Source organism: Sinohyriopsis cumingii, chromosome 8 (assembly GCF_028554795.1).
Source record: "Sinohyriopsis cumingii isolate HCF-2022 chromosome 8, ASM2855479v2, whole genome shotgun sequence".
Classification (NCBI taxonomy): domain Eukaryota; kingdom Metazoa; phylum Mollusca; class Bivalvia; order Unionida; family Unionidae; genus Sinohyriopsis; species Sinohyriopsis cumingii.
The window spans coordinates 120,422,172-120,449,432 of NC_142968.1; the positions used below are offsets into that span (position 1 = coordinate 120,422,172).

General features: G+C 35.3%; 1 long non-coding RNA gene across 1 annotated transcript in view; it reads right to left on the minus strand.

The window, feature by feature from the left end:
* Window positions 1–26,576, minus strand: part of LOC149794518 (uncharacterized) — an 86,518-nt gene extending 59,942 nt beyond the window's left edge. The window contains exons 1-4 of the long non-coding RNA XR_016422638.1: window positions 26,460–26,576; window positions 23,857–23,936; window positions 5,562–5,643; window positions 696–751 (exon numbers count right to left, since the gene is read on the minus strand). This is a non-coding gene — a long non-coding RNA (uncharacterized LOC149794518). The remainder of the gene's footprint in view (window positions 1–695; window positions 752–5,561; window positions 5,644–23,856; window positions 23,937–26,459) is intronic.
* Between the last annotated feature and the right edge of the window lie 685 nt (window positions 26,577–27,261).

Below are 27,261 nucleotides of genomic sequence, written 5' to 3' on the forward strand. Positions count from 1 at the left end.
GATCGAAATGACGGTGGAGTAACATAAATACGATTAGTAATAATCTTTAAACAGAAATAATTGAATCTATTTAATATGTGCATTAAGATACAATTCATTTCGAGGAAAGAAAATAAAACGCAACCAAAATGGTATATATTTATATATAAACGCAGTGTTTCATTCGCGGTTGAGTATTTATATGTTACACTGTTGTTTGACGTATGTACTTGTTTATAACTCAGCATTTATTCAAATGTTATATTTATTTGAGTTAGAATACATATTCACGGATACAATTAAAGTCGAGCTATATATGTTCCTGGGAAATCTTGATATTTTACGGATGTACAAATTTAATCGTGAATATATTACCATTGTTATTCAATAGCAGATACTATACAGCTGTACATTGGACTGAAACACAAGTTTAGAAAAATATAAAAGTTGAACCGTACTAAATTTAATATATGAATGTACTACCTCGTTTATGAAATCAAACCCACTTGGATTCTCATAAATTCCGAAGAAAAAAAAATTCACGAAAAGAGACTAAAAATGAACCATTAGTTTTGTTAATGAAAAAATATACGTTTTTTCCTGTATTGTATCGATTATCCAAAACATTTATTTACGCTCGAATAAGCCCCAAAATGACGCTTTTATGTGTATGTGTGTGTGTGTGTGTGTTTTAATCGCTATTAGAGGTAAAATACCTTCAGATCTTGCATTGCTCAATCAGCAGTAACTTTTCATTGTTCACATTAAACACCTGAAATGAAATACAGTTACTTATTATTTTACCCCTAGAACGGAACAGAAACACGAAATTCCTTGATAACAATTAAGAAATGTTTTTACCTGGCACATTTAACATTTGATGGTATTCCGAAAAATGTAATATAAGCAACATTATTTTCCAAAGATATTTATATAGACCAAACTAAAAAAGAACGTCCCTAAATAATTTTAAATATATTAATATTTAACAACAGCTATATTTAGAAAAGATAAAAGGCATATATAATAATTCACTATATACATTGTAAATGATGAGCAATTATAATATCAGTTAATTATTGCAGTTGTCCCTTTCCGTTGCCAAGAAAATACGCAGAAAGGTAATCCTCCGAAAGCGTTTAATGGAGAATGGCGATCAGAGGATCATTTTTCGGATTATTTTTCAAATGCTGTTGGACATAGTTTATCTAGGAGACCAAATACCTGGAACCCGTATTTCTTTTTTTGGGATAAATAGAGTCCAAAGGGTAATTATACTATTAATATCGCCTCTTAATTAGTGAATATGCATAAATAATGCTTTTATTTTGTTGTTCTCTTTGCATTTGTTGCTAAATATGAGATGTTGTGTGGATTTGCAAATTCTTACTCCGCTATAACAAACTCTTAAAAATGACCATCTAACCTGCAGTGAAATAATACAGTAAACAATTATAAAATTATTACATAATAGCAAACGTTAATGATACGTTGATTAACTCAGAGAAACAACTCCAGCAAGGTGTTCTAACATTTAACATTTATAGCTTATCCTTTTTATACCTGAATGAAGGAGCTTTTTCAACATTAAGAATCTTTCTTTTGCATAAAGACTTGCACGCTTAATAATTGTTTTTCTTATTTTATTCGTTCCCAGCGTTAATAGTAAGTTAATGGAAGATACACATAACGAAGTCTGATTTTGGCTTATAACATTGCAAAGAAAATTTAATTTTGCAGGTAACTGATGTCCTCGATATTTATGAACGGTTTTTGCATTCTGTGGTCCAATATATACATACTACAGGATGTTCAGATGCTGTGATTTTGTGGGCATTATCTGGGGACAGTGAGGAGCTACATGGTGGACCATCACGATTCATGTGCTTATTGTAATGACAAAATTATCAACCACAGTTTCGTCTATAAGGATATAAATGTATTGTGAACTGACATTTTTGTGTGAAAACATTTCATTTAAATGACTGTATAGAGTTCTAATTTATTTCCTAACCATGTAAATCAAATAAGGTCATATTTAGAGTGGTTCGTATTGAGATGTCTGTGCAGGGGTGGGTGGAAGTACTCAACATGTTTGTCGGTAGAAGTTCTACAGTGTTACGTGTTTAGGCTCGAATAAACAGTAACACAAGAAAGAGTGAAAACAACAATTGTTGAAAAATATACCAAATACTTACGTCCTAGAAAGGTTACAATAGCACGAAAGAAATCACTTTTTGATAAATTAATTGTCATAAATGGTTAACTTCATTTCATTCATGCAAATGTGAAAGTTCAGGTCCAGATCGTTCATAATTTCTCAATTCCTAAGATTTAACATTATAATGTCAGTTGATTCCCATGATATTCATTCACGCAAATTTTCCCTGAGTGGGACATGTACAACTAAATTCATTAAACCTGGCCATCTCTTTCGATATAATTTTTTACCATGTTTATGTGACAGAGTCGGTTTTGTTTACACCTCTCAGGAGTATGCATGATGTAATTTAAATCATTTACGTTCCTGTCAACTGTGTAGGGACCATAATACTTGGCCTGACAAGGAGTTTGTGGTATGGGCTTAGAGATTCAGGACTCTATTACCAGGCTGTACGCTCCTTTTCTTCGAGGTTTTATCATATCTTGTCTTAGCAGAGTGCAGATTTGCTCTTGCGACCTAACAAGCCTTTGACAACTTATACTTAAAATTAGAAACATAATCAAGAAGATTAATTTCAGAATCTTCATTAGAAATAAATTTCTCTTTCAATAACTTCAACGGACCACGCACAGTGTCCAAAAACAAGTTCAGAAGGACAGAAACCTAAAGAGTCTTGAACTGATTCCCTAACGGCCTTCATCACAATCTTTACCCGCATCAAAAAAGATATGATCGAATCATGCTAAGTCTGATGGAATCTTTATAATGCCCATTGGCTGTCAGGGTGATTGTCAGAAGATTTGAAGTTTTGGATTCCCAATTCGTACATAACTTACTGGAAAATTCCAGACATGACATGTTAGCCTTGATCAGACGGGACATATATGGGGAAGACTAAATTGAGTAACAACCTTTATCAAAGTCTTTATTATTGCTTTAGATTGATATTCCTCATAAGAATTGCCTCTGTAAACCTTGCTGACGCACACATTATGGTCAACATGTATTGGTTACCTGACTTGGTCTTAGGTAAGGGACCACACAATCTACCATAAGTTTACTAAATGGTTCGTGAAAGGCAGGAATAGGTTGTAGATGAGCCTTATGTATTGTCTGACTTGATTTTCCTACCATTTGACAGGTATGACAAAATCTACAGTGTTTAACAACATCACTTTTGATATTTGGCCTATAGAAGTGAGTCAAGATCTTGTGATAAGTTTTATTGATCTCTAAAGCACCAGCCAATGGCTTTTCAAGAGACAAACTAAGTATTTCCTGTTTGTAAGGTTTTGGAACTACAATTTGATAGTTCACTGGCCATTCCTCATCAGCAGGTACTTCGGAAGGTTTCGATATCTCAAACAAAATCCATTTTTAATGAAATAACAGACAGGAACTTCAGTATCGTCAGTTTCACTAATGGTCCTTTGAAAGAAACAGGAGATATCAGGATCTTCTTCCTGTTCAACGACAAGTGATTGTCGTTTATCACCCTGATTAGAATAACGAAGATGAGTCGCTAAAAGTGGATCACTGTCATCAATACCTTCTGATTGATACAAACAAGGAGTGAAAGTGTCCTTATCAAAAGCCTGACCAAAACATGTCAGCAAAATAAAACTTTTCGAAAAAAAACATCTTTTGTAAAAACCCTAAAGGTCAATATCACCATTCACTGATATAGTATTAGTTAATAGGACATTAACTTTTCTGTCAATCATTTCCGATATGCATTACCCACGGTTTAGAAATTCACATACGGATATAAATCCTATTCCATGATATAGAGAATGGAAAGATAAGTAACATGCCAAGGTAATTTTATCATATGAATCGTCTTTTATGTAGGAAACGTATAATGTAACACCTTGACTGAGGTTTCCTTGTCTCGGTCCAAACCACAACATAGGTTAAATTTTTTCCTCGAACAGGCAAAATGCAAATTTAAATGCGTGTGGGGACTAATGCTCTCAAAGGGACGATGGTTTGACTTTGTGCCAGTCCCTAAAAGCGCGCTACATTCCTTCACAAGCCTATAAAGCGGGGTGCCTTCGAGCTCGCGCACTTCTCTTCCAAGTTTGGTAGGTTGAATTCTCGGCTGTAAGGCACTCTGGACAAGTAATAGGCGTGAAGGTCCTGGTTAGGATTAAAAACGTGGGTTCGATGGGGTTTGAGAAGATTCGGCAAAGTCAGGATCTTCTTGGATAGATTTCTCATGAGATCGAGAAGATAGTTGATCCAGGATTTGTACTAGCGGAGAGGGGTAGTGAGAGTTAATCTGAGTTAATTTGCACTTCTGGCCTTTCAATTTCTTAAGAATCTCTTGAACTATGATCATTGGGGTTGGGATAGGCAAAGGGTGGTAGTCTCTCAATGCTGAGAGAAAGAGTGTCAACGGACCAACCATCTGGACCCGGTATTGGGGAAACGAAGAAAGACAGATGTAATTCCGCCTGGTTGTAAAATAAAATCACTCATCGCACGCTAACTATTCTTAAACAATATGATTTAAGGGTCATTTGGAATGGAGAAACGGTTTCGTCCATCACATAAAATTGGCGAACAGTGAGTCTGCATGGAATGCATCTGATTTTAATTTCGATGTTGCTTTGTGCGCATCAACGACGAGATGCACACACCATAATGTAGAGCTGGGGTGATTTTGTCACCATTGCAGATTTGTATGAAAAGATGAACAATATCTTGTATTGGAGATGATTGGTAAAAAAATTAAACTTTGATGATGGCTTCCGTCAGCAAAGGATTGATGTGGCAACCTGTATATTCCGGCCTTTACTGATCGTTGGCTGCATCACTGGTCCGAGAATGTTACTATCTCACTCTCTGCCCTGATCGTTTATTCCAGTATCTTGATAGGGCGACGACTTTGAGACAACAAGGTAATCCCCAATTAACGCACGTAGATATATCTAAGATGGATAAGTACCGCTATATAAAAATAAGATGAGTTGAGAAACTACTTGGTTGCGATCCATCTTGTGTTGGACATTGGTTCTACGAAGACGACGATATCCGAGGGTATAAAAGTCGTACCAGGTTGAGATGAATGATAAAACTCATATCAAGACAAACGTCTGCGGTAGATGAAAGCGGGACTGCATAATTGATCATAAAACCTATATGTTACTAATCTGAACTGAGATCGTTCGTTCATTTTACTAGAATGGAACTGATCACATATTTCTAGATGATGTCGTCCAAATACGCTTCTAGAGAATGGGATACAATTGATTAGTCTCATGAAGGTCAAATGGCATATGTTTAAACCGGGAGACAGAGGAAAACTGATTTAAAAAATTTCTTCGGTATGCAATTGTCGTAAGGACGGAAGTTCCAAACAACACCAGCTAAGATATGACCGCACCACAGGCCAGCATACTTGTATAATGGTTACCTTAAATTTGTCTCATTTCTACCGATTTATGTCTAGACCAGATTATAATGTCTGCACTCTGTTTTTCGTCTTAACCAGTCACCTGAAGGAAATACAATGTTTAAAATGAATCAAAGAAGAACAATATAATGCGTAAAATAACATTACACTAGAGGTTCAAAGTTGAGGTAAATATGAAATTCTCAACAATAATGCAACTGCATGTCAGTTGTTAACGTGACATTTTATTTCTTAAGGTGAATCATTGTGCATTTTTTGTTCTAGCAAATACATATATTTTAATATGACCATGCTACACTCAACCTGTAACCATGGTTAACACCAATTATTAAATAGAATCAATATTTTTTAACAACTTACACTTTCTTGAGTAGCCACTTAAGATATTTTAGTCATTACTTGTTTTCGTGAGAAATTTTGTTCTTTGATGTCACATTTGTAATTAAAAAACAGTTATGGTGATTACCTGGAGAAATATGTCAACAATTACATTTTATAAAGTAGTTAGATCTTCTATGGTGAAAGTCAGCGACGATAAATAGAAAATTGACATCAGATATTAACACAAAAATTTTGATACCGAAAACAATTTCACCTTGTGCATAATGTAGTAAAATAACTGTAACCGCGATGAGATACCAACCACTTCAATGAGCGGTAACTTCCAGAACACATTTGTGATTCGTTATATTTATTTGTCAAAACCTCCGACTGTATGGCATAGTGCGTGTTTGCTGCAACACCTGTGCTGCACGTGCTTAATATTGTCTTACTTTAGGGCACAAAATGCCACAATATCAGCTGACGCTACTTTTTCTTTTCACTGCATTACCAGTCTAAAACGAATCTCATTACGTTGCACAGTACCACTTTATGTTTCCTCTTTGCATCTGCTAGTGCGACTTGCATAGGGTTTTATTAGTTGGTACAGTCAGAACTTACTACTTTTCATATTCAACCAAATATATCTCACCTATACTTCTTCTGTCTGATAAAATATCTGCAAAATCCCAAGCATTCTCCTAGATTTAAATCATTTACAAAGGGATCAAAAAGTCCATATCGGTACTTAAAGGTTAAAACTCCTATTATCCTTTGAATTAATATCTCGATTCTGCCTATGCGTTTGCAAAGCCCTATGATGAGAGTTAGCATAAATTGTAAATAATTTATATCGAATCGTTTACTACAGAAGAAAGTTGATTCATTTAAAAGTTGCTTTAAGCGGCATTTGTTGTTCATTGATTTGGTCATTGCAATACAAGCGTTCCATGTCGAACTTATATTATTGTCTTCTATTTCAGCGATTCCGCTAAACGGCGTTGACCTGGGCGTTGACCTGGGCGTAATATACTGTGATTTTGATTTCACGAGTAAAAATACATAATTATATAATCAGATAATACAAATGTAATATATTATTAGCGTTCTGAAATGAGAAAAGAAAGAAAAATATTTGAAATTCGTATTTGGATCTTTTCTCGCAGAAAGGTACCTATGTAAACTATGATTCATCATACGTTCCATTTGTAACACCTAAGGAAAATACATATACGTGTATAAATGTCAGAAGAGAAATAATAGCTTTAAAAACTCCTGAGATTTGCCAATAATCAACGGCTAATCATCCGTACCCTCGGTTTGTATATCTTCTTTGAAATGGAAGCGTATGTAACAATCGTCTGAATTCTATTCATTGTTCCTATTTTAAAAGACTTTTGTATTTTTGTCCTGAGTTTAGAAGACAGTATTTGTTTTTATATTCCTTGATTTCACCTCCATTGTATTTTCCACTTTGTCTTTTTGAATACTATTGTGCGCATAATGTTGACGAATAAGTGTTTTTTAAGCTTGTCAATTGTTTGTTTCATTTTGTAACTATTTTAAGGAATACAGTCTGATAGTAAATGTATTAGTGCAAACTGTTGTGTTCTATGTTTGCCCCTGTGCTAGAATTTCTTGTAACAATTTCAATTTGTGACACATTCTCATTCTCCTGCTGATTTTGCGCAGGAAACGTTTATTAACTCTAAGGTAATACAAACGTTTAGCAAACATAAACATAAATCGTCCAATGTTATCTTTACTATTAGTGAGATGTTTGTGTCATGTATGAGTAAAACTCCAAACGGTAATTACCTTCAGCTTCTCGAAAGACGTTTCAAGCCCAGATCTTTCAAAAATTTAAAAAGACAACATAAATAATAAATAATCCCTAAATAATTTATGAATCCATCGACTTGTTTAGTTTTCTACTGAAACTCTGCAAAATTAATTTATGTGAAAGGTAAAATAATCTTTCTCAAGGTATAATAAAAACATCGGATGCAGTTGCTGGCTCTATATTTGTTGTTTGTCTACAGCGGAATAAGATTGATATGCGTTGCAAAGCAGGAAAAAATTTTAAAATTGCATTCAACTGTGTATATCAAACGGATTTTGCTATAGAACATATAGACATGGTATAAAGGAGATTTTGTATCAATGTTCAATCAGATAGAAAAAAGCAATTGTTAGATTTTATTTATTACATATTTGTTCCATTTTTTGACATGTTGAGTATGAGACAGGTCTCAAACAGTACGAAGTCATTTAAACTTAATGTATTACTTCCTTGAAGATCTCAAGCATTATTTACAAGCTAGTGGAGACGCCGATATCACAACAGATACAAATCAGGGACATCTTGTCTTGTTCACATGCATTATAAAGAACTATAGTTCATATTGTGTAAGGGACAGGAATGCTTATCAGGAAGAGTTTAATACTTAAAACCCAATAAGTCCGAAATTGGGGCTTTGCTAAAATGGTTCTCGTAAACCTGGTAAGGTATGGCATATATCATGGTCAGTGCTTGATAACGTTCAAAAAGCTGGATTACGTTGATCTACAGTTTAGCAGATTTTATACACAATACTAGTAATCAATTTGAGCGAGCTATGAAGATACGGGTTGGATATTTTTTCTAGAATTTCAATGATGTGCTAACTACAGTTATTTAGTGCCTGTATATATCTTGTCTTAAGTTATGACTCATACACTTGATGTTTGCATCCTGCGGGTAAAATTGATCAAGTAGAATGAAGATAATATTACATTATTATTTCGTAACCAGGACTTAATGTTGAAAATTTAGTAGATGTTTTAAAACGTGGATAACATTTCAGGTCCGATGGAGTATGCAGTTTAATTGATCATAGTAGCTTCGTTTGAAAAGAGGAATTACTTGAGGTAAATATAATATCTTATGTAGGTATGTAATTTCCATTTAGAAAAGTATGTTAACTTAAGATCCTATAATATTATTCACACATATATATTAAATTCCTTGTACATAGTTGTGTTATGTGACATAAAAGATAACGACACATACATAAAATATATCTCCTGAAAAAAGTGCCTCTTCACCCAAGGAGCCGAACAACACTGCCGTAGTTCCGGGAGCAGATCGATCGCCAACAGGTTCGTGCACAAAAGATTCTGGTCTGCTTGAGACGGTAAGGAAAAACCGCTATCATCAAAGCCATAACCGCGAGGCAGGAAGTTGGAAGTGTTGAAAATAGAAAAAGCCAGGGTAACATTGGACCTTGCACTTCTCACAAAGACCTAAACCTAGATTCATATTACAATTGTTGCGATGAGAAGAAACATGCTGAAACTGACAGCACTGCGTACGTCCTTAGCACAGCTATACTTGAAGAATAGGACTTGCTAGGGCTTGGAAAGTTTGACATTATGTCAGGACACAACGTATGAGGCGATACGCAAACTCGAAATATAATGATCGTCACACACGTGGCGATCATTGTTGCAGCTCTTCTGACAGTCGCGGACGTTTTCATTTGCATAAATGTTATCGTTCAGAGTGATGATGATGATGATATACGTATAACAAGGGTGATAAAGGAGGAGTGGGTGTGCATAACATACATAACTGACCCAGTGAAAATAGAAGAGAGCAAGGGTGTACGATACTATCACTCCTTACTGATACTGACGAACCTTAATATGCTTACAAGGTGGATGTAATAATATACAGCTTCTACCCAACTATGGCCGCTTCGGTGGCCTAATGGTTAGAGCGACCGTCTCGGAAGCGGAAGTTCGTGGGTTGGATCCCCGGCTGAGTCATATGAAAAACGTTCACAAATGGTACTAGCAGCTGCCTCGCTTGGCGTTCAGCTTTAAGAAGTTAGTGTTAGGACTGGTCAGCCTGGTGTCAGGATAATATGACTGTTAAAGTTAATGCATCATGCTACATGTCTGAGGCATGTTCTAGTGATATACACCGCCATAAACTGCCACACTGCAGACATAGTAGTGATTAATACTGAAAAATTGTTATATCACACACACACACACACACACACACACACACACACACACACACACACACTATTTAGCCCGACTATGTTGCACAGCGATTTGTAGAACACTTTAAATATGATCTAACAGAGGACGGCCTTAAAAACAAGCGATAGCATCAGCGGCGTGGCAGAACTGGAAAGCAATTCTAAAGCGTGCAATTGACAGAAAGGACATCGCAGCGGCTAACATGTATTATCAATTATATTTAGCGTGTCAACCATAGATAAACATAGCTCAATAAATAAGTCTCTGCAAACGACCCTCGCTTTCGCTCCCCTAGAGGGACACGGAGCTTTCGCTTCCCTAGAGGGACACGGAGCGGAATCTTGGGCCAATCCTTGCCATCATCCTTTGCTATCATTCTTTGAAACTTTGACAGTTTTCACTGAATTTGTATTTACTGCTTCTACGTTTTTTGAATAACCTAGTCAACTTGATTACTTGCCACACGTTTGATATCCAGTTGTCGGTTGTTTGCAGTTTGCCATTATGACGCAATTAAAGATATTAAGAAGCCCTGAGAAATGATAAGATTTCGATGCCGAAGTAGTCAGCAGAAACATATATCCAATGGTGGCAAGGCCCTTCAACATCACGCTCCCCCGAGGTAAAGTGTATTTCGTAAATTTGCTGTTAAAGTGAAGTGGGTACATGTCAGAAAGCTTTACCTCTTCGCTCCGTGAAGTGAGTAAATGTTAAAAAGCTTAAGCTATTCGCCATCCGCCATACAGTAATCACATGTATAATCATACAAGTTAAGTTGTTTCAGCATGCTGTTCATCTTTCCTTTCGTTTAATGAGGCAATATAGACTTTTCTTGCGCCTATTTTGGTATTCAATCGGTTCAGCTTATATTTATTCCATTACTTACGCGTTGCGGACGCATCTGATGTCGAGCTCATCTAGTTGCATTACAGAGAAGAAAACAATTGAGATAGTGAATACGCAGGTGTCAACAATTTAATCGTCGGTCATGAATGCAAAATAGATTAGTATTGTCTTTAGACGTACTTGACTATAACATTAAGAACGATTCATTGTTTAACTACTATGTCCTGCAATTAAAATCTCAATATGTTAAAGCTTTAGCTGCGTTTTCCAAGTCTTGGCAACTAAGGCCGGTTGGTTTAGTTTTAGTAAGCGCTTGGCAATCGTCAATACCGAAGTTGAATGCCGCCGATTACCTCGTCGTGCTTATGAAGGTTTTCGGTATAATTTACGCGAGGTGCTGAAGACCTCTTGCAACTTTGTTACACAGCTAATCAGTTGATGTTATTTTTCTTTAATGACATGAGCAACACACACATGTATTCCGTATGTAAGAGAAAGTCGTATTCTATTAGATGCTGCGGGCAGCTAAATTGCACATCGTTCCAACTGATCCACATGTTTTGTTTTCACTTATCGCTTTGACGGCTCATTCAATCGTGATCCTCGTACGTGTGTTGTTGCCTGAGATGACGTGTACAAGGGCCATCTATAACAAAATGGTCCCCAGAAAGACTATAACATGGTATCGTCTGATGTTTATCTTCTATCGCCGTTTCACGTGTCAGCCCAGCATTGTTGCATAGCCTAGGCAAGCATGTTACCAGAAGCACATTCGGCTAGATGTTTAAACTTGGTGACCTGTGTCTTGCTGAAGTTAAGCCTTGTATACATCAGTTTTTTTTCTGCTTCTTCAGCGCTCATACGGTTCTCGAAGATAAGAGGCTGGTTGGTCAGTGTATTATTTCACTGTTCTGAAAGCCACTAGATAGTTTAGGCGACCAGTCTGTGCTGGTGTTAATTTGACTGGTGCAGAAACAGCGATATGCGTGGTCGTGTTTCATACTGCCAGAGATACATCAGACGCTTATACTATCGATAGTCAGTGCCGACCAGTGACGATTTCATAACCAAAGCTTGCTACAATAGCATGGTTGGTACGCGGGATTGGTGATCTTCAGCTCGGTCATTGAAAATGCCATGCAAACGGTGCCAAGCACAATAACAGTGTTCCTGGTGAAGTTTGGAAATATGACATGTTGTTTTATGGTGCTCAGGTTATTAATCACACCAACAATTAAGTTGTCATGTCGGTAATATTGACATGATATGTACAAGTTTCATGGCGGCTGAGGAAAGGTGAGAAGTTTAAATGGAAAATTATGATAATGACACCAATATGCGCGATAGAACATTTGATATTACTCTATTACAACACATTCTAATTATCATGAGCAAACACAGGGTTTGAAAGACGGCCTAGACAATTATGGTGGTCACCCCTAATAGCTGCTAAAAGTATCAGTAAAGAGTTGATGACTCTTGTAGAAAAACGGTATACAATAAAGACCTATCTGTGCCGACAGGACAAGGTAAATTAAGACATTAGCGTCATAATATAGTTGTTGAATATATAGGAGGAGGATTTGCTAAGGTAACCAAGCTAGAAAGTAGACATATAATAGACATCTACAGGGCCCCAGAGGGGATAAGCAAAGAAAAAACACAAAAACCGATGACCAGACAAGATGTTTTGTTTCAGATGGACTCGAAGATTTCGAGCTAGTCGGTGAATTGGGTACACATAACATATCCCGCGAAGAAGAAAGTGACAGCCTTGCAATTCAAGAGATCATTGGTCTCAATAGACGTTTCAACCCTGTTAAACACCTTCAGAAATAACGCCTCTTTGTTAGATGAAAGGTATACCAATACTCAGACACCACAAACCGTTGTAGAGCAACAAAATAGGTTCCAACAATGACAGTACATTATTTTACCGCATAGTACAATGGTTCGAATACATTTACAGTTATGCATGAACCGTTTCTTTGGGCTCAGTAAGCGCATACATGACATTACAATGATTTCTTTGTCCAAGTGTTGGAGAATATATTTACCACATTGTGTTTTCCTTTCGAAAGGTAATTTGGTATCATTTCCATTATGTTGTGTTAAAGGTGTCTTTAGGCACGAACAATTGAAGCATAACGTTAGGGTAAATCAATAAATGAAGTTCTGATCCAAAGTATTTGTTGTTGTTATGGGGTTTAACGCCATTTCTCAGCACACGATAGGCTATACATGGCGGCCAGTATTAATGTTGGAGGAAGAACCCGGGAAAACCCCGGAAAGAACCACCGACTCACGAGAAGCGACTGCAAGCTTTCTCACATACCCACATTGGCTGAATCCTAGACTCGAACCGCCGCAGACAGAGGTGCGATGGCAGTGATCCGTAACGAAGAGCGCTTTAGACCACTCTGCCACTCGGGCCCCCCTCTGATCCTAAGAGTCGGGTTATTCTTTCTATTGTCGTAATAAGATCCGGTGAAATTTACTAATATTAGAGAAATAGTTATATTAGTAGTTCACATGGTTGCATATTATGTAATTAGTAATGCTATTCTTCAATCAATTCAATACGAAAACTATACGTACGTTTGACGAATCGTTAATGAATAGTGCACTAGAGCTGATGATATCAAGATAACCTTTCACAATCACATTTTTTGTATTATTTTCAAAGAGTATCGTTCATTGTTAACATCACAAGTGAAATTTATATATCAACCATTAAATCATACTTAAAAGAACTCTATAAATTTGTATTAAATTCTTTTTGTCTATGCTACACGGATTATGCCTGATTATTCCTGAGATTTAAAGAAAACATTTGGTTTCTTCTGTTCAGTTCTGACAAAAAGAAGAAGCGGGACTGCTTTTGTTGTGCGTGAGATGGAATGGATATAACACGTTTACTTCTTCCCTCACAATGTGATCCAATCTGGAGTCACAATCAGCGAATGATACACCACGGACAACGTTGCTTTTGTTTAAAATTTGCTGCATCTTTCACTCTGGCTTGTCTTTTTACGTGTTTTGAGAGTGCACCTTGGAACTGACCTCCTTTTGGTTTCTCTAATTTACCTGTGGTATGTGGGGAGTGGAGAACTTCAGATGCCTTGTTATGTCTTCTTATGTCTTTTAGTAGAAAATATTAAAACTGCTCTAAATGGTGATGATGACTGTTATAAATTCCACAAATTCAAATAATACTATTTTGCTTATTTCTCACTAGTGACCAGACCAGAACTAGGATCACTAATCTTTGCCTATCTATGAAAGTCTAATAGCTCCTGAATGAACTTATCAAACTATTTTCTACAGAAAATGTTCATCGAACATCTAAATTTAAACTGTTTGAAGAAAGACTAATAATTTATCAACGTATTGTGCGGGGCATAAAATCATTTCGTTGGTCCAATCAACTTTCAAGAACCACACTACTACTCAAGTCCATCTTATAGCGCTGCAGTAGACATAGGATGAAGGAAATGCCGTTGAGTGTTCGCTTTCAAATAACCTTTTGTTTCAATCCAAATAAACGACAAAAGAAAATCACAAGCTGTTTATCCATGTGACAAATTTAGTGCGTATGTTACAAAATGAATGAAGAGAAAGAAGTACAATTTGTCAGCTTTGAGGTTATCCATGCATGAATCAAATGACTGACATATTCACATATTCCATTGCACGGGATAAAATAATCAGATATGGATGTATTTATGTGCTTATTTTTTTAAACTGTAGATGCATTTCATGCGTTCCGGTTAGTAATCGCTAAGTTTTCACTATGTGCTAAATAAGATCCTTATATATCTCGTTCATGTTTCAACAAGTTTGATGAAGTATAGTGTTTTTAGTTGCATTATGTTAGACACCTACTGAAACACATCATATATAAAAACCAGCATAGGTCAACCTTGTATTTCTGTTGTTTTTCTTTTTTCTTTTTTTTTCGTTTATAGTGTTTGATCATGTCTTTGTGTTATCATCATCATCTTTATTTCCTTCCATGGAAGATTACATGATATAAGAATAAATCATCTGAATACAATCAATAAATATAAAAATAAAAAAAAAAAAAAAAAAAAAAAAAAAAAAAAAAAAAAAAAAAAAAAAAATATTCTATATTGGAATACAAATTCTTACACAATATCAATCAACAAAGTGTTCGTCAACTCATAAGTTGCAAGTTTCAGTACCTTATTTACAGAAGATAGCTGCACACTGCATGACAAAGTATGCTGCATACAGGACGAATAGCTTGGAGTTTTCTTTGTCGATTACTCCTGATGGTAACCTTTTACCTAAAAGATATTGTAGTTGCAGCTCATCTTCTGCATTAAATAACGTAATGTGCAGGCTCAGGGGAAATTTATCAGTAAGGAAATCCCAGAAAGAATTTCGAAAGTTCGACATATAAGGACAACTAACACAACAATGAAGTATCAAGTCTGTATAAACATTCCCACATCTAATACACATATCAAGCTGTGTTTGTGGAACAGCAGCCCATAGTTTAGCTACATATGTAAATACCTTAGTGTGTTGTCTAGTTTTAGCCCACTGCCACACTGAGGCAGGTCGTAAGTATTCGTGTATCGAAGAGAATCTATCAAAATCTGCTTGATTAGACATACGAACTCTCCAGAGGCTATTTTCAAGACCAACAATTTTTGACCTTACAATTTCTTTCCAATTATGTTTATCTGGAATTTCAGAATAATGTAAATAATCAGTTAGATACCCGAGCAAGTCAAACTTCTTTGAGGTATAATATAAATTTGAAATTAACCCGCAGCTTGACATGCATCCGCTCAGAATGAAGTGAAATAACGCAACGTTAAACACACGTTTAGTATGTACATTGTTAGGCATCAAACACAATCTGTGTAAAAACATCAATTTTCTTCTATCAATTTCGGACTGCGCTGATGTCCATCCTAGCATTCCCAGGGCAATGTCTGATCTTGTATGTATTGGAAAACCTTGTAAATGTTTGGCAAAATACCTCAGAGTTTTATCCAATAAAGCGAGGTCACTTTTTGAAATGTTACACCATAATTCACTTCCATAAAACATTGAAGGGAAAATTACCTTTTTAATTACATTTGCAGCAACCAAAGGATTTAAACCATTCGGTTTAATGCCAATACCAAACAGACCGTGAAAACATCTTTTCCCTTTCTTGCATGCATCGAGTATTGCGTCATGCGACGTCAGCTTTGAGTTAATCCGGTGACCCAGGTGTGTTGCCGAATCGGTGACCGGCAAACATGACGGGCCAAGATACCATTTCATATTGATAAAATTCTTGTATTGGGGTCCGAAAATGATAATGTATGACTTTGTAACACTAAGCTCGAATCGCCACTTATTACTGTAGTCGTATGCTATATCTAACAGCTTTTGTAGATTGCTAGGATATATAGCCAAAAGTGAAATATCATCAGCTAGGGTTGGATTTCCCACAGCTAAGGATCCAATCTTTGCTCCAAATCCACTATTTTCTAACTGTAGCAGCAAGTCATTTATAAATATTGTGTACATCAAGGTTGACAAAACACCCCCTTGTCTCACTCCTTGGCCAATTGAGAACCAATCTGAAAATTGCCCATTTACAAGAACTTTACTCTGTAAATTTGTATACATGTTAAAAAATATCAAAAGGGATTTACCCGTAATTCCCAACGTGAATAATTTAAAAAGCAGTCCTTCGTGCCACACGGTATCAAATGCCTTTTTTGTATCAAGAAAAGCAGCAAAAACCCGTGAACCCATGTTTACATTATATTGTACTGATTGCAACAGCACAAAACTCGCTGTTGTGCAGCCTAAACCTTTTTGGTAACCATGTTGTTGTGAACTGGGTATACTAGAATTAGTATCTTTGAGCCAAGTTACCAAACGTTCATGAATAATTTTCTCAAAGGTTTTGTAGATAACAGGCAGTAAAGTAACAGGCCTGTAACTTTCGAGGGAGTTCTTTGATTTTCTGTTACCTTTGTACAGTGGTATTACTAACCCTTTTTTGCAATCTACAGGTATGTAAGATTGATCAATCATCCGAGTAAATAAAATTGTCATACACTCGATGAGGTAGTCGCTGCCATAGATCAAATGTTCATTGCAAATCATCATATATGAAACACATCATATATAAAAACCAGCATAGGTCAACCTTGTATTTCTGTTGTTTTTCTTTTTTCTTTTTTTTTCGTTTATAGTGTTTGATCATGTCTTTGTGTTGAAAATAGTATCATATGTATGAAGTATGAATGCAAGTACAACGCAGACTACACAACAAACAAATTTCCTATTTTCAGGCTTAAATGATGCATTCTGATAAATGCAAGCAACATTAATTACAGGTTAGCAGATCTGAAAATCGCGGGAAGAATGTTTTTGATTTGTTAGGAAGAACAAAAGGATGCAATAGCAGACCTTTTGCGCAATGAGTAGAGTGTCGCTTTAGATGACATATGACTTTTTACGTGACTATTTACACCCAATGTGGAGCATGAAATTCTCCCTCAACCTAGATACAATGATTATGTTAAATTATGATTATATAATGATGCCAATAACGATCTAATTTCTCCAATGCCGAAATCGACTAATCATCTCATTAGAAAAATAGAAGAACCCCCCCCCATAATTTTGATTTGGCATTGCTATTAAAATGTTTATTTATTAACATCACAGGAGGACCTGAACTAACTTTAGTATACAGGTGTTTGAAATTGGGCTGGGGGCAAAAGCAGAAAAAGCATAAAGATTAAAACTTACAGCAAAGACAGGTCAAGAATGCAAAATATACATTTACTTGCTGCCTTGAACAGACTTGGATAAGAATTGTATACCTTCCACAGCAAAATGGAGACTTATCTTGACAACAACTTTGGGATCCTCGTTTCTTTTTTTTATCTTCAATTATGTAACAAATTTCATATACGCAAAAAGATTAATTTATTTTTTCTCTGCTCTATTTCCCAATTCCTGGTATATTGTACGATGAGCAATGTATATGTTTGTAGTAGGGGACTGTTTCAATCTAACATTCGGGTGTTGAAATTAAGTTATAGTGAATAAAGATAATTTCAGAGTCATGTACACATTTTGTAGAAATGTTACATGTATTTCTTTTCTTTTCAAACAGCAAATCGTAGTTTTTCTTATTCATGAACTTTAATTAGAAATTGACTATGTATTTTCAAAGTGAAATAAATTAAGTTTTAGGTGAAGCGTGTACTACCTATTCATTAGTCTATACAATATATCGGGGATGGGCTTGTCATCATCGTATTTTGACGTCACGTTAGACAATTATTCTATATTGAGACCACAACTCGTTCAATAATTGCATGTAATTAGGAAACTGCGGCGTACGTACATAGCCATATAATTGACAGAGAATGCTTATCACGGTGAACCACTTATTTCTGATAACTAAGTCAACTTGAGACATATTCTTTGTCTCGTAACTTAGTATAAGTGGGATCAGACAGTGTTGAGTCATGTCAGTTGACACGACAAATTCTAACCTGCCAATTACTATGATTGTGGCTTAATCATTGCGTTTCAATTGATAATTAATCCTTACGCTCATGCATTGATTTGTAGTTAATTTAATCTAGAAATATACATCTGGAAAATCCTGTACGCTTCCAAAATTTCAAATGTCGAGGATAATTGGGCACGAGCACCAACTAACTTAGCAATTGAGAATTTGATTTCCTCAAAATGGCTATTTTGTTTGAAATCTTTCGCTATATTCTGTTATTATTGTAAATCCACTGGAGGAAACTATCAGTCAAAATCAATATTCAGGTATAAGGTCAGTTTTAAACTACATTGGTTTTCGCATTTGGACCTTATTTTATGTCAACTAAGGTGCTGATCATTCATACGTCTTTGACATGACACCTTTTAGATTTATGCATAAGGAGTGAGGAAGTGGTGTGTAACAACAGGACTGACATTTCGCGTACCCACACCACCTTTGCTAAAAGAGAGGAAATTATTTACCTATGTAAGTAGCAAAGATAAGCAACCGTACATGCAGGTATTGATTATTGGCAGAACCCAATATCTGATCATGTCCGACCTGTAGGGCCTATATGAACCGGTGAACTTTGGCTCCAATGGGCTCTGCATTGCCCGGCTAATTTAGTCAATGTTGTCAATAGGACATTCGATTTTTGTACCATATTTAAACTATTTCGTTTCCTCCAGATGGACAAGATTATCTCATTATTTGTGTTCATGTTGTTAAGTTTGAAATAAAACTTGTATTTGTCTTCTACCAGGAGGGTGTCATGAAATTCAACTCCCTCTCATGCCTACACACAACGGAATCTTCGATGAATTAGAAGGATAGTAATGATATATCAGAAGTAGCACCTATTGTGCATTAGAGACAATAAAATGAAGTGGTGAAACGGACTCCTCTTGTCACCAGAGGATCATCTATACATCTGGTACCAAAGCCTACTTGACCAAATAATGCAAGTTATAAAAAGAACAATATAGGAGACAAATGTTTGGATGGGCATATATAATAAGTGGTCGATCCTAATGTATGACAGTGTAACACCCCCGGAGACTGCGAGGCACATGTAAGCACTGCCGCTAAACGGACAATGATTTTCCAGGTGAAGGTTGTCAGTGAGTCTAAGGTGCTGATTATTGAATTTCGCGAGATGTGTCCATGTTTTATCCACTATTTAAGTTGTGTTGTTCTTTTAGAATTACCTATAGTAATAAGCTTGTAAGTACTAGATGTTGTTAACACAAATTACCAAGATAATAATAACTGGATGTAATTCAGCATCGACTAGATAAAAATATTGCAATTTATGGAGAACATCATTTAGCTAATAGAAAAGACGTTATTTTTACATTGACCAACGTTTGGTGTAAGGGAGATAACATAGTATAGTAGCAACAGTGTGAGCCTCTGCAGTTGTAGCCCTGTCATACAATAAAAGGTCGGTTTGTTTTAGAACTATTAGGTTTCGTCTAGTTGTCACCAGATTATTCCATTATTTGCGCTTATATTGTTAACTTCAGATTAAAACAGGTAATAGGCTTATACTAAATATGATTTTAATGATCTCATTCATTTTGAACCCCTATATGAAAACACTTGCAAACCGGTTCGGTTCTGTCTCCCTCCATGGACATTTCCTTAAAGGCACCGATCAGTTTATGAAAACGCCTTCTTAATAACACATGATGGACTATCAATATTAGGACGCTAGTGCAAAAAGTATTTCTACTATTTAAGGACCATCTATTACTGCCGAACGTCAGTTTGTCTTTTCAATACAGGTAGTCAAGCGGTGCAGTGAAGATTCGAAATGGTGCGTCCCATGCATTGAAACAATTATTGAAAAATAGAATTTTGCATAAAGACCAATGTACCCATAATAACTTCATAGAAATCGCACGTGTCATCATCTCATTCTTTGACTGTAAGAAAAGTGTTGTTCATACTTTAACAAAATAAGTCTCCTGAATATGCTAATTTAACCCGATTATACTGGAATGAGTTCTTGCTGCATGCATATGGTCTCCGTTTAAGTAATACACGATAAATATTAATATGTACATTTACAAGTCTCAAATGTGAATGTCTACATGGGAGAATGCATGGATGGATACATACTCGTACTTTTAGATAATATTTACTTTGATTTTAGCTTAACATATACTGCTATTACTATCTTGCTATTATTATTATTATTATTATTATTTGCTATGTGGCTATGTTTAATTGACTTTTTATAATTCATTGGTGTATGTAATGCCATAAACTAATTCCACACCATTTTAAGGACAACTACTCTAAATTATAATCTGAGCAGGTTTCGATACGGTTGTGCTCCATTATATTCTCAGTCACTTTCAGTCAAAAGCTTAGACGCCAACCATGAGTCATTATTAAAGTTGGATTGAAATTAGTTTATTTATAGCAGTATCCTCACCATTCAATAAAGCCCGAACGCTTAACAAACTAGCGGTACCTTCCCATTTAGTGTATCACAATGTAAGTTTGCAAAGTCAAATGTCTACAAATGCAAAATTTTCTTCAAATACCCGAACACACCTACTAATGTCGTTCTTTTCGACGGCTTGTTGGAAACCAACATGTGCAAGGAAGTTATTTACCATCTGACTGGGACGTCGCGTTCTAATTGTATCGTCTATAATCTCTTAGAAATACATCACCCTAATATTAGGAAATTTTTTTAACCCTTTTGTAACTATTATGGACACAAAATAAGATTTTAGGCGAACACATTACTAGTTAATTATGAATGTATGTGCCGCGATTATCGAGTTTTAATGGATGTTTTTTTTGTTGAGGGAACTAGCCGGCCATTTTGTTTCGAATAAATTGTACACGAGCCTCGTACCCTTTTTCAAATTTTCTCTCTCTCTCTCTCTCTCTCTCTCTCTCTCTCTCACACACACACACACACACATATACTGCTCTCATTTCTCGCGCGTCCTAATTTTTGGCACTGTCAGTTCAAGCTAACAGTAAATAACGTAATCATGTTAGTATGACACTCTCAATTCTTAACCAATGGAGGAAATCTGATAGCAGTATCTTAGGTTGTTATTTGTTTTGTATTTTAATATGGTTAACGCCAATTTGCAGCACGCGATAGGCTATACATGTCGTCCAGTATTTTTTGTGAAGGAAATATCCGGTAAAAACCTGAGAATAATAAGAAACCCACGTGGTGCTGCAGCAAGTTTGCTCGCACACCAACTTTGCACGAGTCTAGACTAGTTCCCACGCGAACAGAACTGAGATATCGATGATTTGCTTGGCGAATGTCTTTGACCCTGAGACACCTGGACGCCTCCTTAAAATTATTATTATTATTTGAGTCGTGGATGGAAGCCTCTATAGTAATGCATGATAGTTATTGTGATTATTTTTTGTCCTTCATTAATGAATATCATTTCATTCGGTTTAATCGAAATATACTTGTAAAAGGTTTCGAAATATTCAGTGATTGATTCTTTTATACTTATAAATCAATCAAAAATCGTTATTGAGATGAAATCGTTGATGTTGTTCGTGCATATATATATATATATATATATATATATATATATATATATATATATATATACACATTCGTGGTTGCTGTTACTCCGTGATGTTGAAGGATGTTTTATGAGTTAAAGAAATAACGTTCTTTGATATGTGACAAAAAGCATGATACATTTTAAATTTGTTAAGACTAGTTTAATAGCTGATTTATAATTGTGACTATACAATTAATACACACGGGTTTGATAATATACTGCAGTATTTACGATTTATATGAAACCTAATGGAAATTCAAGAATCTATACTTTATAAACATGCTTCCAAATGTGAGATAGATTATTTTCTTGTTTGAGTGTAATCGAGTCAAATACGGTATTTGCTATGTTAAGATGAGAAAGGCAGTGTTTACATGGTCTTTAACGCTGTTAAAACAATGAATTGCAAATTCGTATTTTCGGCATTAATTGATTAATTTTTAGTCAGTTTTTTTTACCTGTTTATGACTAATTATTACTTCATTCAGTCTGTAGCATGAAAGGGAAATATTTTTGTATTTAGTTTTTAACTCACACCAAATGAGAGTGGGCCGCGCGTAACATCAACTTTCTTTCTTTTTGTTAAGACTCTAATTAAAACGTTGTTTCATATAAGCTAGTTTACATATATTTTGTATGCAATTTTGGACACCTCACCAGAGACATGCTTAAAACTTCCGTTCATTTGAGGATCTTTAAGATTAAGAACAATTACATTTTCCATAAATAAAAACAACCAATATATATATCCAGGTTTATCGCCAAGAAATGCATATGCTTTATATTATTTTCCCGTTTGTTCGGTCATCCATCTGTCAATAAACCCCTCATCGGAATATTGGATGTACGTACACTAAATTATATTTGTTGGTTGGAGAGTGGTGCCGCGAGGACACAGCTGTCTCTACGAACACACTAGTGTGCTGTCCTGGAACATTGCAAGCCTCAAGGGCAATGCACTTCTTCGAGGTAAACGTTTCGTTTACATCAGTGCACGATGTGCATCAACCTAGTTTTGTCAGATACTTCAACTTTGTATAGGTATAATCTTCTGCAACCCATACGCCTCAGTAGTAATCATTCCAACATAATGATATAGTAAATACCCATGTAATCAAACTGCTGAGCCACATGACATAACCCAAAAGTGAGTTAATCTTGCGGATACCTGCTCGCGAGAAAGTCAGCTCACAGAAGGCACGCCATGTTATAAATTTGCCAGTATGCGACCCGATTTTGTATCCTCAACAATTATAAGTGATCTGTTTTGTTTACCAGCAACTAATTGCACCGGTCACGTACGTCTCAACAGTGCGATAGGAGCCAAGCTTAATTTTATTTCAGGCTTGCTCAAGTGACTGTCAAACCAGGGCTAACTGGATGACAGTCCGTTTCATGCAATATAAGTTTCATTCTTTTTATTGAAACGACAGCGGATAGCTAGTTAATAAGCTTATAATTTAAATTTTATTTCGTAGTTTATGTGAATTGTTCATGGAGAGATGAAACACTATTTTCAAAGAGGTTTTGACAAATATGCAATAATTAATACATAAATAAGTATATATTTAAAGTTTACTGTTGTCTGACCTGTAGCTAAACACGCTTATATGTTACAATTAAGGTACTATGAAAGCAACGGGACATAAAATTTTACATGGATAGTATATACAGGATGTTGTAACATTCTGGCGGGTAAAAGGTTTAATGATCCCCATGATAAAGACAGATCAAAAACTCTCAAGCTGCATATAATGTTGGTCTAAAATTATTACCGAAGTAATAAATCGTTAGCCCCTATATACACGTAATACAATACTTAATAGATGTTGATATTTTCCCTTACGAGTGGATTAAAATGTTACTATTTTAAAAATTGATATATAAAATTTGTAACTATTGATTTTGCCGTATAATGTGCTCTCGTTTGATCGTGTTTATCTGGTCTTAATTTTATGGTTTTCAATACTTTTATATAGGTTACCTTAAATTTGTCTCATTTCTTCGATGTATGTCTAGACCAGAATATATTGTCTGCACTCTGTTTTCCGTCTTAACCAGTCACTTGAAGGAAATACAATGTTTAAAATTAATCAAAGAAGAACAATGTAATGCGTAAAATAACATTACACTAGAGGTTCAAAATTGACGTGAAAATGAAATTCTCAACAATAAAGCAACTGCATGTCAGTTGGGAACGTGACATTGTATTTCTTAAGGTGAATCATTGTGCATTTTTTGATCTAGCAAATACATATATTTTAATCTGATCATGCTACACTCAACCTGTAATAAAGGTTAACACCAACTATTAAATAGAAATCAATACTTTTTAACAAATTGCACTTTCTTGAGTAGCCACTTAAGATATTTTAGTCATTACTTGTTTTCGTGAGAAATTTTGTTCTTTGATGTCACATTTGCAATTAATAAACAGTTATAGTGATTACCTAGAGAAATATGTCAACAATTACATTTTATAAAGTAGTTAGATCTTCTATGGTGAAAGCCAGCGACGACGATAAATAGAAAATTGACCTCAGATATTAACACATAAACTTTTGATACCAAAGAAATTCACCTTGCGCATAATGTAGTAAAACAACTGTAACCGCGATGAGATACCAACCACTTCAATGAGCGGTAACTTCCAGAACACATTAGTGAGTCGTTATATTTTTTTGTCAAACCCTCCGACTGTATGGCATAGTACGTGTTTGCTGCAACACCTGTGCTGCACTTGCTTAATATTGTCTTACTTTAGGGCACAAAATGCCACAATATCAGCTGACGCTACTTTTACTTTTCACTGCATTACCAGTCTAAAATGAATCTCATTACGTTGCACAGTACCACTTTATGTTTCCTCTTTGCCTCTGCTATTGCGACTTGCATATGATTTTAGTAGTTGGTACAGTCAGAACTTACTATTTTTCATATTCAACCAAATAAATCTCACCTATACTTCTTCTGTCTGATAAAACATCTGCAAAATCCCAAGTATCCTCCTAGATTTAAATCATTTACAAAGAGATAAAAAAGTCCATATGGGTACTTAAAGGTTAAAACACCTATTATCCTTTGAATTAATATTTTGATTCTGCCTATGCGTTTCCAAAACCCTATGATGAGAGTTAGCATAAATTGTATATCATTTATAACGAATCGCTTACTACAGAAGAAAGTTGATTCATTTAGAAATTGCTTTAAACAGCGGTTGTTGTTCATTGATTTGGTCATCGCAATACAAGCGTTCCATGTGGAATGTATATTATTGTCTTCTATTTCAGCGATTCCGCTTAACGGCGTTGACCTGGGCGTAATCTACTGTGATTTTGATTTCACGAGCAAAAATACATAATTAAATAATCAGATAATACAATTGTAATATATTATTAACGTTCTGAAATGAGACAACTTGTTGTTTAAATCATTTGTTGAGAAAAGAAAAAAAAAATTATTTGAAATTCGTATATGGATCCTTTTTTGCAGATAGGTACCTATGTAAACTATGATTCATCATACATTCCATTTTAACACCTAAGGAAAAGACATATACTTGTATAAATGTCAGAAGAGAAATAATAGCTTTAAAAACTCCTGAGGTTCGCCAATAATCAACGGCTAATCATCCGTACCCTCGGTTTGTATTGGAGAGTTGAAGCATATCTTCTTTGAAATGGAAGCGTATGTAACAATCGCCTGAATTCTATTCATTGTTCCCATTTTAAAAGACTTTTGTATTCTTGTCCTGAGTTTCAAATATTTGAGAAGACTGCATTTGTTTTTACATTCCTTGATTTCACCTCCATTGTATTTTCCACTTTGTCTTTTTGAATACTATTGTGCGCATAATGCTGACGAATAAGTGTTTTTTAAGCTTGTCAATTGTTGTTTCATTTTGTAATTATTTTAAGGAATACAGTCTGACAGTAAATGTATTAGTGTAAACTGTTGTGTTCTATGTTTGCCACTGTGCTAGAATTTCTTGTGACAATTTCAATTTGTGACACATTCTCATTCTCTTGCTGATTTTGCACAGGAAACGTTTATTAAATCTAAGGTAATACAAACGTTTAGCAAACATAAACATAAATCATAAAATGTTATCTTTACCATTAGTGAGATGTTTGTGTCATCTATGAGTAAAACTCAAAACGGTAATGACCTTCGGCTTCTCGAAAGATGTTTCAAGCCCAGATCTTTCGAAAATTTAAGAAGACAACATGAATAATAAATAATCCCCAAAGAATTTATGAATCCATCGACTTGTTTAGTTTTCTACTGAAACTCTGCAAAATTACTGTCGTTAGGTATATTAATCCCATAAGTTGTTTAACCGTTTCTGGGAATGATTGTGTCTATTTTGTTATATTATCTATTACACTGGTACAAAACATTTACATCAATCATCCCATTGATATATATATATATATATATATATATATATATATATATATATATATTGGAAATGCAATGTTAATAGATTGGAAATGATAACGTTACGTAAACGAATTACCAAAATCAAAATAAATATGATTGAAAGTAATAGTTTTCTTCTTCAAAGTGATAGTTTTGTTCACTTACGATTCATCATAGTAGCCCTGTTAAACACCTTCAGAAATAACGCCTCTTTGTTAGATGAAAGGCATACCAATACTCAGACACCACAAACCGTTGTAGAGCAACAAAATAGGTTCCAACAATGACAGTACATTGTTTTACCGCATAGTGCAATGCTTCGAATACATTTACAGTTATGTATGTACCGTTTCTTTGTTTAATGGGTTCAGTAAGCGCATACATGATGGTACAATTATTTCTTTGTCCAAATTTGGAGAATATATTTACCTCAGTGGTCATTGTGTTTTCCTTTCGAAAGGTAATTTGATATCATTTCCATTATGTTGTGCTAAAGGTGTCTTTAAGCACGAACAATTGAAGCATAAAGTTAGTTGTTGTGGGTTTTAACGCCATTTTTCAGCACACGATAGGCTATACATGGCGGCCAGTATTAATCGTGGAGGAAGAACCCGGGAAAACCCCGGAAAGAACCACCTACCCACAAGAAGCTACTGCAAGCTTTCTCACATACCCACATTAGCTGAATCTTAGACTCGAACCGCCGCAGACAGAGGTGAGATGGCAGTAATCCGTAACGAAGAGCGCTTTAGACCACTCGGCCACTCGGCCCAAACCCTCTGATCCAAAGAGTCATTTTTTTCTATTGTCGTAATAAGATCCGGTGAAATTTACTAATATTAGAGAAATCTTATTTTAGTAGTTCACATGGTTGCATATTATGTAATTAGTAATGATATTCTTTAACCAATTGAATAGGAAAACTTTGCGTACGTTTGACGATTCGTTAATGAGTATTGCAATAGAC